At 39.0% G+C, this 17,110-nt stretch overlaps 1 protein-coding gene across 1 annotated transcript in view; it reads left to right on the top strand.

Annotated features, from left to right (window-relative positions):
• Positions 1 to 17,110, top strand: part of NEK11 (NIMA related kinase 11) — a gene marked incomplete at its 3' end in the record, with an annotated part of 277,731 nt that overhangs the window by 82,198 nt on the left and 178,423 nt on the right.

The raw sequence follows: 17,110 nt of genomic DNA, 5'->3' as shown, positions 1-17,110 counted from the left end.
CGAGGGAAAGTTCCTAATGTATTATAAACATTAAATTTTGATATGTTTCTGCTAGTCTATTACATAAAGCATTTGTAATTCTAAACACTGTGCTTTATTTTTTTTTAAGGTTAACTTCCACCTCTGTGGGGAATATATAGCTTACCTTTAATTTTTGTCTTCTGGTTGCTTTTAAGAATTTTTACTAAAGATATTAGCCTTAAGGATCAACTTAAATTAAAAAAATTCTGGGTTTTCGCTGATAGATACATTTGAGATTTCTCAGCTTCTTTGAGCTCTGTTCCAAAGGAATTTCTCCTTCCTCTTTGGGGAACCAGTTTAAATCTCAGTGCAAGAAGCCATGTGGAAAATTGTATTCTGTTGATAGCAATAGATCCTAATTGGGGAAAATTTCCTTTCCTTTGAAGAGGAATCTTATATAATTTTCAACTTGTTAAGGGTTGAAAGGACAATTTAGCTGAGAACTTGTTAATTAAGTAAATAATTATTGTATGCAAATCAACTAAAGTAGTTCTGAGCTTTCAAAGATGAGCAGTGTGAAATATTGTGCCCACTTCATTCTTCTAAAGAAGATAAAGTAGAAAGTTACCTTTTCTCTGGTTAGGGAAAAATAAACACAGCAGGGGTTATGCCTTGGGATTTTCAACAAGGTCATTACTCCTGTTCTTGCTGTGGTCCCTCCCAAGTGGGAGAGAACACTGTCACGATTAAGTCTGGCTGGGGCAGATCCCTATCCATCCTGCCCCTTCAATCACTCTTGGTATTATACATTTCTAGGTTCTTCAGTGGTTTTTTTCATTGTTAACTAGTTTCCTCTCTGGTGGTCTTTTCCAATTCACCTATCACCTTTTCTCAATCACAACCTTCCCTGATTCCCTCCAAAAACAAAAACAAAAACCAGAAAAAACCCACAAATATATGTTCAGATGAATGAGTTTCTTTACACTTTGCTTTATTGAACATCTACTATTTGCCCATGGCTGTTCAATAGTTGTATCCAAATCAAAAGTGATAGCATTCCTGACCCTCAGGAAAAATCTTCTTGCTCTTTTTGGTGTACCTTTCTCCAGTTAGAGAAAAACTAATCTTGGACTTTGGATTGAATTTGAGTTACATACCTAAATCTCTCTTCACACTTATTTTTATTATTATTATGGACATTTTAAAATAGATTTAAATATAAAATTTCTTCATGATTAAGTTTACATGGTATCTCAGGAAGATGTTACATCATGTCATTTGAATGAAGAGTAAATTAATTTTATGAAGCTCATCATTTAAGTCTTGGAATTACGTATAGCAAGAAAGTTGACTCCTTTTGACAGGTGTCTATATTTGCTTGCCAAATCGGATGGACGTCACCTAGAAAACCGAGGCAAAGGAGCCCACAGAGAGGAGGGCATAGAGTCTTTTGTTTCAGTTGTGTCTGTCTTACTTCTTTAAAAAAAAAAAAACCAAAAACATAAAACAAAAAACTGTTTCTAGTATTGCATGAAGAATCATAGGAATATTAGACAGTATTGCTATAATGTTTTAGGCTTAGAAAAATGATATCTGACTCAGGCAAAACTTAAAAAAGCCAATACCTCCCAAATATAGAAATGCAGGAGAATTTTAATATATTTTTGCAAGCATTAGGTTAGCTCTCTTTGCAGAGATTACCAACTACTCAGCAAGTTCTACGTAAGGATTCATCATCATCATGACCCCAAATAACCACCTTATTATGAATTTAGTAATTACCTTGGTTGTATCCAAATCAAAATGGGCTTATCTGGTAATGAAACGTCTATTGTTGAACCTAAAGTGGAAAGAATAACAGAGAAATATAAATTATAGTGGCAGATATATAAGTGTAGTGAGTCATCTTTGGGAGACACTCTTAGAAAATTTAGATGGAATCGGGTTGAGAATTTTTCCACTGAATCCACTGAACAGATGTGTAGCATCTGTTTACTGTGGAATATTGTCTTAGGATTGGAAACACTTATGAATAATTGACAGGTGTTTTGCTTTAGCACTAATGGCTGTATATATTTATTTATAATGCTTAAAGAAGAAGAATTGTTATAATACTAACTATATTTTCATCTGTTAATGCTCGCCCATATGTAACCTTATCCTCCTTCTGCAACCTGCTTAAAACTTTTGGGATTCATTTATTTACAGCAGTCAAGTACAGGAAGTCCCTTTCTTAAAAGTGAGTTAGGATCTAAAAGTTTATAAACAATTATTTGGAAAGTTAGGATAATTAGGTTCACTGAGGACAATATTTTGAACATGGCTGATTTGTATAAGCTATTGCTGAACATTTTTTTCCCCCACAGGAAAAATGTAATATATGAGTTGGGTTCCTAGACTAGTTCTTTAAATTGGTTTAAACTATGGATAGTTAGATCTTATTATTTTTGTAGGAGAAACAAATAAAGGACAATGACAATACTATTGGAATAATGGTACTGTAATTAAGCAGAAAGGAAACAGACTATTCATTGTTGGCCTTATTTGTCATGTTGTGAGAGGTCACCAGATAGCCATACATTCTTTGGGTGATTTAAGTGGAGTTAATGGTGGTGGGGAAAGTATAATGGGATGCTCTCAAAGTTTTGTTCAGGGGTCTGGTATGGTAGTTGACTGAGTAGGGGACACTGGAGGAGTCTAGTTCACACCCAACATTGGAGTCAAAGTGTAGTGACTGTGGACGGAAATGTTAGACAAGGCTTAGCTTCAGGTGGAAGAAAACAAAGAGGAACCAGCACCTGCCTGGTCTGCCAGGACTAAGAAAGTATCCTCACAGAAGAGCATTCCCAGGGTAGACAGGGGAAGGGAGTAGAGAGGAAAACAAGCCTGTTTTCTGGTGACGGATTTAGGAAAAGGGAGAAACAGGCCAACCTGACAGCAGGTTCTGTAGCTAATGTGGGGCCTCAAGTAGCTGGCAGCCAGCAGCCCCATCAGCTGCCTCTCGGTGAAGGAAGCTCTCACCTGCCCATGTTCTGGGAACTTCTTGTGTGGCTTCAGAGCAAACTGTTGGACAGCTTCACCTTCCTGGGGAGTGAGGCTTCTTGGAGACTGAGCACTGGCATCATTATTTTCACTCAGCAGAAGCTGAGATAGGGAAACACTTAAGTCAGCGGCAGTAAATTTGAGTATTAATATATTTTTTCAATGATGAGCATGAAATGATTGATGCAAACTCTGCAGATAATGTTAGCCTGGACTGGTGGATTTTTAAAAGGGCATAATACAACAGCAGCAAAAGAACCAGGAATAGCTACCCTCTGTGGAGCTCTTACTCTGTGATTGACATTTAATGTGCTAAATTCTTCATGTACCCATCTAAGTTTATTTGTTACTCCAAAAAATAATTACACTATGTATAATTTTATAACCTGCTTTTTTTCATTTAGCAAAATAGAACATTGCTCTGTAGCAACAAAATATATCTACATATCATCTAAATGTTTGCATAGTATTCTATTCCTGGACACAACAGTTTATTCAACCAAGACCTTAATGTTTTCTCTGAAGATTTTCTCTTTGTCTCAGCATTTTTACCCAATGTATCTAGGTGTGGATTTGCGTTTATCCTACCTGGGGTTAGTTGAGATTCTTGGACATGTAAATTAACATATTTCATCAAACTTGATCAGACTTGGGAGGCTTTCAGCCTTTCTTTTTTTGAGTATTTTTTTCTCCTCTTTTCCCTCTTTCCTATCTTTCTGGTCTTCCCACTGTGTGTATGCTGGTGTGTTTTCTGGTTTCCCACATGCTCTGATGCAATGATCATTCTTCTTCATTTTTATCTCTGTTCTTCAGATTGCATAATATCTGTCAGTCTATCTTCAAGTTCACTGATTCTTTCTTCTAATAGTTAAAATCTACTGTTGAGCCCCTCTGGGGAATGTTTTGTTTTAGTTATTGTACTTTTCAACTCCAGAATTTCTATTTGATTTTAAAAATAATTTCTCTCTGTTTACTGATATTCTCCATTTGATGTGACATTTTATCATACTTTACTTCTTTAAATAGTTTCCTTTAGTTCATGGAACATATTTAAAATGACTGCTTGGAAATCCTTTTCTGTTAAATCTGACATTGGAGCTCTCTCAAGTAGTTTATGTCACCTGCTATTTTCCCCCATGTATGGATCATTCTTTCCTGTTTCTTTGCATGTCTCGTAATTGGTGAAAACTGGACATTTTAGATGATATATTGGAGCAACTCTGGACACTTACTCTCCCCACGCCCCCACCTCTCTGAGGCTTGTTATTATTTGCTTGTTTATTCACCTAGTGAATAAACCCCTTTAATTTCGGTAAGACTGTGATTATGGCAAAATTGTTACTATGTGCCTTCTGAGTCTAGGTCATAAAAGGTTGACAACGCTTCTGTCTGATTCCCTTGAGATCCTTGCTCTTGGAATTCAACTATGGTGCTGTGAGGAAGCCTGTTTAGCACACTGGGAGTACAGTGTGGAAGGAATCGAGACCTCTGGGCTTTAACCCTGGCTGAGCTTCTACATAATGGCCAACACCAATCAGCCAATCATGTGAGTGACTTGGAAATGGATCTTCTAGCCTCAACTGAGGTTGCCCAGCAAATGCCGTGGGGAGAAGATTCAAGGCCTCCCTGTCAATTTCTGAGAGAATAGATTCATGAGCAAAATTACTGACTATTGTTGTTTTAAGGCACTAAGTTTTGAGGTGCTTTATTATTTATAGTGGTGACTAGAACAGGGCTTTGTCAGGAGGACAATAGGTAGAGTTGAGACACAGCCTGTAGTCTGGGTCTCCATTACGACAAGTTGGCACTGTTCATTTTCTTTATTTTAAGAAGTTCAAGAAATGGCTGGAGAGGAGGCCACACTGCTTGTGCCAGGAAAACAGTCTGGTACTCTCCTTGCAGGTGCATTTGATGGATGGATCCCAAGAACCTGGGCCTCAGTTGAGAGACTGGACCAGCAGCTTTCCCATGTGCCTCAGACTCTCCCTCCACTCCTCCTGGCTTCCCTTCTCCCGCTCATCCCAGCCCTGGACCACCTTCTGGCTCCAGCACCATCTCTCCATCACTCGCATAACTCAGTGGCATGCGGCAGCCAGCTCAGACCAGCTCGCAAGGCTCTGCTATCCACATCTTTTCTCAACCCCACAGAAATCAATAAATGCTACAAATCAGGGTGTACCTTTCCACCCGGAAAGCCAGTTTACCTCTTGCCCATGGGTTGTTCACAGAAAGAAAGAAACATCAAGACGTGTAAGTTCTTCACAGATGTAGAGAATGGACGTGTGGACCTAGGGGGGAAGGGGAGGGTGGGACGAATTGGGGGATTAGGTTTGACATATATACACTACCATGTGTAAAATAGATAGCTAGTGGAAACCTGCTGTAGAGCACAGGGAGCTCAGCTCCGTGCTCTGTGATGACCTAGATGGGTGGGATGGGGTGGGGGAGGTCCAACAGGGAGGGGATATATGTATACATATAGCTGATTCACTTCACTGTACAGCAGAAACTAACACAACATTGTAAAGAAATTATACTCCAAAAAAAAAAAAAAGACGTGTAAGTTCTGGTCTTTGTCCTCAAAAGATTTGCAGACATAAACAAATTGCCATATGTTGTTATAATGCAATACAAGGAGTGTGTACACGGCTCTTGTGTATAAAGGAGTGAGTGATTCACTGCTAGGGTGAAGATGCAGAGCATCAGCTACAGTCTCAGAGAATGGATAATGCTGCTTAGGATGGGGAAGGATGGAGAAAAGTTTGACAAAATGCCTTTCAGGCAGAAAGATCCAGTGCCCATGACTGAAGGTAGGGGATGCCCACTGGGGGAGGAGGGGTGGACTGTGCAGGGAAAGAAGCTGGCCCAAAGAGCCATTTCCCCTCAGCCTTCTCCCTCACAATGGGCCTCAAATGTATGTGTTTGCAGTTATATCCAAATGAGTGTATATATGTTAAAGGTGTTAATCTAGTAAACGTAAAATTTTCATAATATATCATAATTTTTGAAACTCTGTTTTGGTATTTTTTTCATTTTAGAAAATATGCTGAGAATTTGAAAGTAGTTGCAAGTGACCTGGGCCTTCTCTGACTCCTGAAAGCCCCTGGGAGCACTGTAATGACATGGAAGTGTAGTAATGCTCGGTGTCCTCTGACTAGCTGAGGATGAAGTGTGTGTGTGTGTGTGTGTGTGTGTGTATGTGGCAGAGGGGGTGTGGCAATAAATACACGAGGCTGAGGAGGCAGTCAGGGTTCACGTGGTGAATGACCCATGGAGCCATGCAAAGGAGCTTGGACTTTACCTCCTGCAGGATGAGAAGCTGCTGAACGTTGTTAAACAAGGGGATGGTATATAAGTCAGCTTTGTTGAAATAACAAAGAGCTCCAAAAATCTCAGGTACTTATAAAATGTATTTCATTTTCACATTACACGAGGACTGAAGGTTACCTGAGCCTCTGCTCCAGGTTGCAAGCCTGCTCTGCCTCTGCTCCAGTGTCCCAGGTCCAGGACTCAGACTGTGTCCTGGTCTGGAATGAGCCTGCCTAGTGCTAAGACAGAGAGCAGGGGCTGTGCTACCTCTGCACCTGCATGTGAAGCTTCCCCTTCTTATCTCACATCAGAGACTGGGGAGGTCATGTGGCCAACCCCAATATCAACAAGGAAGGAAGCCCACCCCCAGAAGAAGGAAGGGGAAGGGATATTTGCAAAGAGTAGGCAATCTACCAGGAGAGATGGTCTTATAGTGATACCAGAGTCTGCGACAGAAAACAGATGGGAATGGGGAGAAGTCTGGTGGAGAAAAATGGGAGAAAGGCAGGCCTTCTGTTAATTTGGGGTATTCTGCTACTTCTGAGGCTCTGTCCATCTTAAAAGATCCTCCGGAAACTATCAAAGATGATGAAAGCTGTTGGAACACAGCCATTCCCTCAAAGTGTAAAGTATCTTTTTTTAAAAAAAATTTTATTGGTCTATAGTTGATTTACAATGTTGTGTTACTTTCAGGTGTACAGCAAAGTGAATCAGCTTTATATATATATATATATATATATATATATATGCTCTTTTTTAGATTCTTTTTTCCATATAGGCCATTACAGAGTATTAAGTAGAGTTCCCTGTGCTATACAACAGGTTCTTAGTATCTATTTTATATATAGTAGTGTGTATATGTCAATCACAATCTCCCAAATTATCCCTCTCTCCACTTACCCTCTGGTAACCATAAATTTGTTTTCTATATCTGAAACTCTGTTTCTGTTTTGTAAATAAGTTCATTTGTACCTTTTTTTTAGATTCCAAAGTGTGAAGTCTCTTATGCCACATGAGCAACACACGCTGTTGCCACATCCAGCCTTTGTGCAGTGGGGGGCTGAGTTAGTAACAGTTGGCAGTGGAGAGATGCTTTCATCATTGTTGCCAACCTGCTTCTCGACCCAGCTTTGAACACTGTCATGTTTATTTCCCAGACTTTATGGTTTGTATGGAGTCTATGACCATGTCCCCAAGAATAGCTAAAGATGCAAAAAATCTTTCCCTTTATTTACCCTCTGCCCCCTTGTGATCTTCCTTCCCTTCTCTCTCCCCCTGCTGTTGGTCTTGTCCTCAGTTCTTCTGTGGCCAGATGCTTAGTGTGTGTAGGGCATGGGACCACCATGGGGGAGGGCGATGAGCTGATCTTCCTTCAGACGTTGTAAAGCTCAATTGTGGAAGAAAGTAATTAGAAAGAGCTGATATGAGCAGGATCTGAAATTCACCCAAACTTTGTTTCTAAAATTTTATGACTCTCCCCCAAAACATGGTAGTATATTGGGATGATATGGCAGAAGGATTGCATTCACTTTTTTTTTTCAGTTTCGATTTTTTTTAACTTTTTATTTTATATTGGAGTATAGCTGATTAGCAATGTTGTGTTAGTTTCAGGTATACAGCAAAGTGATTCAGTTATACATATACATGTATCTATTCTTTTTCAAATTCTTTTCCTATTTAGGTTGTTACATAATATTGAGCAGAGTTCCCTGTGCTATACAGTAGGTTCTTGTTGGTTATCCATTTTAAATATAGCAGTGTGTACAAGTCAATGCCAAACTCTTTAACTATCTCTCCCACCACCTTCTCCCCGGGGAAACATGAGTTCATTCTGTAAGTCTGTGAGTCTGTTTCTGTTTTGTAAATAAGTTCATTTGTATCTTTTTTTAAGATTCCGCATATAAGCAATAACATACAATATTTCTCTTTCTCTGTCTGACTTACTTCACTCAGTATGACAATCTCTAGGTCCATCCATGTTGCTGCAAATGGCATTATTTCACTCTTTTTAATGACTGAGTAATATTCCATTGTATGTATGTGCCACCTCTTCTTTATCCATTCCTCTGTTGATGGACATTTAGGTTGCTTCCGTGTCCTGACTATTGTAAGCAGTGCTGCAATGAACATTGGGGTGCATGTATCCTTTCAAACCATGTTTTCCTCTGGATATATGCCCAGGAGTGGGATTGCAGGATCATATAGTAGCTCTATTTTTAGTTTTTTAAGGGACCCCCCATACTGTTCTCCATAGTGGCTGTACCAATTTATATTCCCACCAACAGTGTAGGAGGGTTCCCTTCTCTCCACATCGTCTCCAGCATTTACTGTTTGTGGATTTTTTGATGATAGCCATTTTGACTGGTGTGAGGTGATATCTCACTGTAGTTTTGATTTACATTTTTCTAATAATTAGCGATGTTGAACATCTTCTCATTTGCCTCTTGGCCATCTGTATGTCTTTTTTGGAGAAATATCTATTCAGGTCTTCTGCCCATTTTTTGATTGGGTTGTTTGATTTGAGGATATTAAGCCACATCAGCTGTTTGTAAATTTTGTAGACTAATCCCTTGTTGGTCACATCATTTGCAAATATTTTCTCCCATTCTTTGGGTTTTCTTTTTGTTTTGTTTATGGTTTCCTTTGTTGTGCAAAACTTTTAAGTTTAATTAGGTCCCATTTGTTTATTTTTGTTTTTATTTCCATTACTCTGGGAGGTGGGTCAAAAAAGATATTGCTGCAATTTATGCCAGAGAGTGTTCTGCCTATGTTTTCCTCTAAGAGTTTTATAGTGTCTGGTCTGACATTTAGGTCTTTAATCCATTTTGAACTTATTTTTGTGTATGGTACTAAAGAATGTTCTAATTTCATTTTTTTTACATGTACCTGTCCAGTTTTCCCAGCACCATTTATTGAAGAGACTGTCTTTCCACCATTGTTTACTCTTGCCTCCTTTGTCATAGATTAGTTGACCATAGGAACATGGGTTTATTTCTGGGCTTTCTATCCTGTTCCACTGATCTGTATTTCTATTTTTGTGCCAGTACCATACTGTTTTGATGACTGTAGCTTTGTAGTATAGTCTGAAGCCAGGGAGCCTGATTCCTTCAGCTCCATTTTTCTTTCTCAAGATTGTTTTGGCTATTTGGGGTCTTTTGTGTCTCTATACAAATTTTAAGATTTTTTGTTCTGTGAAAAATACCATTGGTAATTTGATAGGGATTGCATTGAATCTGTAGATTTCCTTGGGTAGTATAGTCATTTTGACAATATTGATTCTTCCAATCCAAGAACATGGTATATCTTTCCATCTGTTTGTGTTGTCTTCAATTTCTTTCATCAACATCTTATAGTTTTTGGATTACAGGTTTTTGTCTCCTTAGGTAGGTTTATTCCTAGGTATTTTATTCTTTTTGATGCGATGGTAAATGGGATTGTTTCTTGAATTTCTCTTTCTGATCTTTCATTGTTAGTGTATAGAAATGCAACAGACTTCTGTGTATTAACTTTGTAACCTGCAACTTGACCAAATTCATTGATGAGTTCTAGTAGTTTTCTGGTAGTGTCTTTAGGATTTTCTATGTATAGTATCATGTCATCTGCAAACAGTGACAGTTTCACTTCTTCTTTTCTGATTTGTATTCCTTTTATTTCTTTTTCTTCTCTGATTGCCATAGCTAGGACTTCCAAAACTATGTTGAATAAAAGTGGTGAGACTGAACATCTTTGTTTGTTCCTGATCTTAAAGGAAATGCTTTCAGCTTTTCACCATTGAGTACGATGTTAGCTGTAGGTTTGTCGTATATGGCCTTTATTATGTTGAGGTAGGTTTCCTTTATGCCCACTTTCTGGAGAATTTTTATCACAAATGGGTGTTGAATTTTGTCAAAAGCTTTTTCTGCATCTATTGAAATGATCGTATGGTTTTTATTTTTCAGTTTGTTGGTGTGGTGTATCACAGTGATTGATTTGCAGGTATCAAAAAATCCTTGCATCTCTAAGATAAATCCCACTTGATCATGGTGTATGATCCTTTTAATGTATTGTTGGATTTGGATTCCTAGTATTTTGTTGAGGATTTTTGCATCTATATTCATCAGTGTATTGGTCTGTAATTTTCTTTTCTTGTAGTATCTTTGTCTGGTTTTGGTATCCTCATAGAATACCAAAGGTTTTGGTGGCCTCACAGAATGAGTTTGGGAGTTTTCCTTCCTCTGCAATTTTTTGGAACAGTTTCAGAAGGATAGGTGTTTGCTCTTCCCTAAATGTTTGATAGAATTTGCCTATGAAGCCATCAGGTCCTGGCCTTTTGTTTGTTGGGAGTTTTTAAATCACAGTTTGTTTCAGTGCTTGTGATTGGTCTGTTCATATTTTCTATTTCTTCCTAGTTCAGTCTTGGGAGATTGTACCTTTGTAAGAATTTGTCCATTTCTTCCAGGTTGTCCCTTTTATTGGCATACAGTTGCTTGTAGTAGTCTCTTATGATCCTTTGTATTTCTATGGTGTCAGTTGTAACATCTCCTTTTTCATTTCTAATTTTATTGATTTAAGTCCTCTCCCATTTTTTCTTGATGAGTCTGGCTAAAGGTTTATCAATTTTGTTTATCTTTTCAGAGAACCAGCTTTTAGTTTCATTGATCTTTGCTATTGTTTTGTCTCTTTTTCACATATTTCTGCTCCGATCTTTATGATTTCTTTCCTTCTGCTAACTTTGGGTTTTGTTTGTTCTTCTTTCTCTAGTTGTTTTAGGTTTAAAGTTAGGTTGTTTATTTGACATTTTCTTATTTCCTGAGGTAAGATTGTATTTCTATAAACTTCCCTCTTAGAACTGCTTTTGCTGCATCCCACAGGTTTTGAATCATTATGCTTTCATTTTCATTTGTCTCTAGGTATTTTTTGATTTCCTCTTTGACTTCTTCAATGATCCATTGGTTGTTTAGTAGCATATTGTTTAGCCTCCACGTGTTTGTGCTTTTTTTACAGTTCTTTTCCTTGTAGTTTATTTCTAATCTCATGGCATTATGGTCAGAAAAGATGCTTGATATGATTTCAATTTTCTTAAATTTACTGAGGCTCGCTTTTTGGCCCAGCATGTGGTCAATCCTGGAGAATGTTCCATGTGTAAATGAGAAGAATGTGTATTCTGCTGATTTTGGATGGATTGCTGTATAAATATCAATTAAGTTCATCTGATCTAATGTGTCACTTAAGTTCTGTGTTTCCTTATTGATTTTCTGTCTGGATGATCTGTCCATTGATGAAAGTGGGCTGTTAAAGTCCCCCACTATTACTGTGTTACTGTTGGTTTCTCCCTTTGTGGCTGTTAGTATTTGCCTTATATATTGATGTGTTCCTATGTTGGGTGCATATATATTTACAATTGTTATATCTTCTTCTTGGATTGATCCCTTGATCATTATGTAGTGTCCTTCCTTGTCTCTTGTAACAGTCTTTATTTTAAAGTCTATTTTGTCTGATATGAGTATTGCTACTCCAACTTTCCTTTGATTTCCATTTGCATGGAATACCTTCCTCCATCCCTTCACTTTCAGTCTGTGTGTGTCCCTAGGTCTGACGTTGGTCTGTTGTAGGTATCATATATACGGGTCTTGTTTTTGTATCCATTTAGGCAGTCTGTGTCTTTTGGTTGGAGCATTTAATCCATATACGTTTAAGGTAATTATTGATATGTATGTTCCTATTGCCATTTTCTTAATTGTTTTGGGTTTGTTTTTGTAGGTCTTTTTTCTTCCCTTCCTCTTTTGTTCTCTTTTCCTGTGGTTTGAAGACCATCTTTAGTGTGGTTTTTGGGTTTCTTTTTCTTTTTTTTGTGTGTTTCTATTGTAGTTTTTGGGTTTGCTGGTCCCGTGAAGTTTCGATATAGCAGTCTCTATATGTGCAAGGTTGTTTTAAGTTGCTGGTCTCTTTCCCTGCCTAGAGAAGTTCCTTTAGACATTAGCTTGTTTGGTGGTGCTGAATTCTCTTAGCTTTTGCTTGTCTGTAAAGCTTTTGATTTTTCTGTCAAATCTGAATGAGAGCCTTGCTGGGTAGAGTATTCTTGGTTGTAGGTTCTTCCCTTTCATCACTTTAAATATAACGTGCCATTCCCTTCTGGCCTGCAGAGTTTCTGCTGAGAAATCAGCTGATTACCTTATGTGAGTTCCCTTGTATGTTATTTGTCATTTTTCTCTTGTTGCTTTTAATATTTTTTCTTTGTCTTTAATTTTTGTCAATTTGATTACTATGTGTCTCAGCGTGTTCTTCCTCGGATTTATCCTTCCTGGGACTCTCTGCACTCCTGGATTTGGTTGACTGTTCCTTTCCCATGTTAGGGAAGTTTTCAGCTATTATCTCTTCACATATTTTCTCAGGTCCATTCTCTCTCTCTTCTCCTTCTGGGAATCCTATAATGCAAATGTTGGTGCATTTAATGTTGTCCCAGGTATCTCTTAGACTGTCTTCATTTCATTCTTTTTTCTTTATTCTGTTCCATGGCAGTGATTTCCACCATTCTGTCTTCCAGGTCCCTTATTCATTCCTCTGCTTCAGTTTTTCTGCTATTGATTCCTTCTAGTGTATTTTTCATTTCAGTTATTGTATTGTTCATCTCTGTTTGTTTGTTCTTTAGTTTTCTAGGTCTTTGTTAAACATTCCTTACACCTTCTCAATCCTTGCCTCCATTCTTTTTCCAAGATCCTGGATCATCTTCACTATCATTATTCTGAATTCTTTTTCTGGAAGGTTGCCTATCTCCACTTCACTTAGTTGTTTTTCTGGGGTTTTATCTTGTTCCTTCATCTGGGACATATTCTTCTGCCATTTGATTCTTTCTAACTTTCTGTGATTGTGGTTTCTGTTCCACAGGCTGCAGGATTGTAGTTCTTCTTGCTTCTGCTGTCTGCTGTCTCATGGCTGAGGCTATCCAAGAGGCATGCACAAGCTTCCTGATGGGAGGGACTGGTGGTGGGTAGAGCTGGGTCTTGTCCCTGGTGGGCAGGCCTGTGTGCGATAAAACTTTAATCCCCTGTCTGCTTATGGGTGGGGCTGTGTTCCCTCCCTGTTTCTTGTTTGGCCTGAGGTGTCCCAGCATTGGAGCCTACAGGCTGTTTTGTGGGGCTAATGGCAGCCTCCAGGAGGGCTCACACCAATGGGTACTTCCCAGTATGGCTGCTGCCAGTGTCTTTGTCCCTACTGTGAGCCACAACCACCCCTTGCCTCTGCAGGAGACCCTCTAATACTAGCAGGTAGGTCTGGCCCAGTCTCTTATGGGGTCACTGTTTTTTTTCCCTTGGTCCTGGTGCATACAAGACTTTGTGTCCCCTCCAAGAGTGGAGTTTCTGTTTCCCCCAGTCCTGTGGAAGTCCTGCAGTCAAATCCCACTGGCCTTCAAAGCCAGATTCTCTGGGGACTCCTCTTCCCATTGCTGGGCCCGCAGGCTGGGAAGCCTGACATAGGGCTCAGAACCTTCACATCAGTGGGAGAACTGTGGTATAATTGTTTTCCAGTTTGTGGGTCACCCACCCAGCGGGTATGGGATTTGATTTTATTGCGATTGTGCCCTTCCTACCATCTTGTTGTGGCTTCTTCTTTGTCTTTGGATGTTGGGTGTCTTTTATGGTAGGTTCCAGCGTTTTTTTATTAATGGTTGTTCAGCAGTTAGTTGTGATTCCAGTGTTCTTGTAAGAAGGGGTGAGCGCACCTGCATTCACTTTTCCTTTTAAATACTTTTTTAAAAATTCAGTTCCTCAGACACATTAGCCATGTTTTAAGTGGTCAATAGCCACATGTGGCTAGTGGTTATTGTAGTCAGAAATTTAGAACATTTCCATCATTGCAGAAAGTTCTACTGGATAGTCCTGAGCTTTTCTGCTCCAGCCCCTTCAGGCCTTACCCTAGGGTTTTCTTGCATTCACCCTGCTTTTGGATTGGGCAGAACTTCTACGAGTTTTAGCTGCTGTTCTTAGATTGGCCCCTTGTGCTTTTCAGTGAGTACCTGTTGACTGTTTTGAGGGTCTTCTACTGTTGGGTCCTTCAATCACTCCATTGACTCTCTCTGCTTCTTCTCACACAGATGCTGATATTGTGCAGGTCACGTGGCAATTGTGGTTTGTCTCCATGTACTTGTACCTTGAGGTTCAAGGAGACACTTTGTCACCTAACTTTGTTGAAAATGTTGGCCCTGGTTTTTAGTTTTTCTATCTAGCTGCTCTGTTTTACATGGGGATTCAAGGAAGATACAGAAACTATGCTCCAGTGTAACCACCATTTTCCCCCAAATACTCAGGATCAGCATTCTAACAAATTCCTTGGGAGATTTGTTGTATGCATATTAAAGCTTGGGAAGAACTGATAGAGGTTCTGGGATGTGATGGGCCCTTAATAAACATTAGTTATTAATATAATATGCTTCTTAAAATTTGTTCAAGCAGCTCAGTGTTGTTTATCATATATAGACTGAGTTTATGTTACCACGGTAACGACTTTTATTTAGGGTAACACACACTAAAGCAAAACCGGCTACTCTTGTATTAAATTTCTATTACTCTATTTATTCGACTGCATGAATTATGTATACTCTTTTCTAGATGGATATGTTAGGATTACATCAAGTAAAAATATTATCTAGAAGATCAATAAAATTTCCCTAACCAGAGTCATGCACCACGGTGGGGTAGGTTTCTCTTTGCAGAGTCAGGGCAGATTTCAAAGGGTAAATTTAGTTACCTTGAGACAAGACAAAGTCAGAGTTAAATTTGCAATTCATTATCAATCTGTGCTTCAGAAATCCTCTGGGCAGTTCTGGTGGACTTGGACAGATGGCAAGTTTATGGAATTCAGGTATAATGTGCTTCGCTCACACCTGATCCCAGCTTTCACTTTCACTGCCACATTCACCCCCCTCAGGGATTTATTTGCTTACTTCTTCACAGTTGGCTCTATTTTGGAAAAAGAAAGGAATGCAAATTACAGACTTCTAAGTTAAATATACCTCTTGTTTTTTTCAATTTATCTCCCGGCCCCCCACCCTTCCTTGCTCTTGCATTGCCATATGTAAGACCCGGGAGTCAAATAAGAGAAAAGTCTTCAAAAAGGATAGAAGTGATGAGCTTGAGATAATGTAATTATTCCCATGTAGAAATGCCTGGTTGGAAACTGGAGAAAATTAAAACATAGACATAGAGATACACAGACATATAGTTATTAGAATAAAAAGTATACATAGAAAATAGATTGTAAAACTGGTACAGGATAATCAAAAAATCTTTTGCCCCAAGTGTCATGGTAGTTTCTACAATCAGATTGTCTCATATTTCAGTTACTGGCTCCCATGCCAGGCATGTGCACTGGGACCATAGCAAGTCCCTTTCCACAAGTTACTGGCTAATAAATGAAGTCTTCTCCATGTGCTCCAGCCCAGCAAATATCAGTAGATCAAAATAAAATAGGTAAATGGAAAGCAGCATGCCTTCAGTGTAGCTGAGAGGATTTCCAAAAAAGAACAGTTTTGCATCAAAATTGATTACTGAGTTGTCCTCTTAGTTGTCTAATTGTTCCGTAGTCTGTCTAGCCAGATAATTCCACATCTTTTTATAACCTCACTACATTCATCAAGTATGACTCAGGTAAAATTATGTCTCCATAAAACCAGGGTTTGACTTTGTGATCAACTCACTGTGCTTAATAGACCACTAACCCTCTTTCCCTGCCAAGCAACAGAAAAGCAAAGGCCAAACTTGCCTGCCTTCCTTTCCTTCTGCCCCAGAGCATCTAGTTGTCTGTGTTTTCTATATTTGCCAGGGTCTGATGCCCTGAATGGCTTGTCTAAAGCCCCAGGGATCTTTGATGGTGGATTATGGTTCCCGATGGGACCTGAAATCAGGGAAGTCAGCCCCTGCCTGAAAGGCTTCTCTCAGGGCTAGCCAAGATTTCCTACTGAAGGACATCCTAAAGGACCTGAAATGCTCTGATTGGTACAGCACTGAGAGTCAGGATAGCATAGAGTTTCTGTCTCTAGAGCCAGACAGCCTGTGTTGCAGTACTAGCCCTACCACCCACTCAGTATGGAACCTCGAACAATTTACCCAATTTTAGGGTTTCCTCATCTGAAAAATGGGAATGATAATAATAGTTCCTACTTCATTAGGACTGTTGTGAGGATGATTAAACAAGTTTGAGTATGTAAGGAACATAGAACAGGGTGTCTGGCTTATAGTAAACACCATCATTAAAATTTCAGCTGTCATTTTCATTATTATTATCATTGTTATTGTTGCCATTTGTATTATGGGTGGAAACAATATAAAAGTCTGCTCCCAAGACAGCTCAAAGTGTCCTGGGTCAGGGATCATTGCTCCCATCTAACCGTTCAGACCTGTCAGAGCCAGGAGAGATTATCTGGCTTTGTTCTGCTTCAACCCAAGTCCTGAAGAAGACTCAGAGCCCACAAGGCTGAGTGACGTCCTCAGAAGAGTATGTGTGGGTGCCTGGATAGCCTCTACCTCTTGGACTTATGAATTTGATTTTTTTTTTCAGTGTTCAAATTATTACATATGCAATAGATTATATAGCAGGGGGTAGTCAATATAAATTTTTTAGAAAACACTTTTAAGAAATATTGAATGAGAACTAGTACCAGTATCAAACAAGCTGATTTAACATGGCACCTTTCCAGGCAAAGTCCTTCCTCTCTCTGAGCTTTTGTTTCTCATCGATACAGTGAGAGTTTGGAATTAGCAAATCTTGATAGTCCCTTGTAGCTCTATGTTGTGTCAGTATAAGAAAACTTCTTGAAGTTAGA

This window comes from Balaenoptera borealis (genome assembly GCF_965194805.1).
Source record: "Balaenoptera borealis genome assembly, chromosome: 5".
NCBI lineage: Eukaryota > Metazoa > Chordata > Mammalia > Artiodactyla > Balaenopteridae > Balaenoptera > Balaenoptera borealis.
Note: the sequence above shows the minus strand (reverse complement) of the source record. Positions and strands in the feature narration are given on the sequence as shown.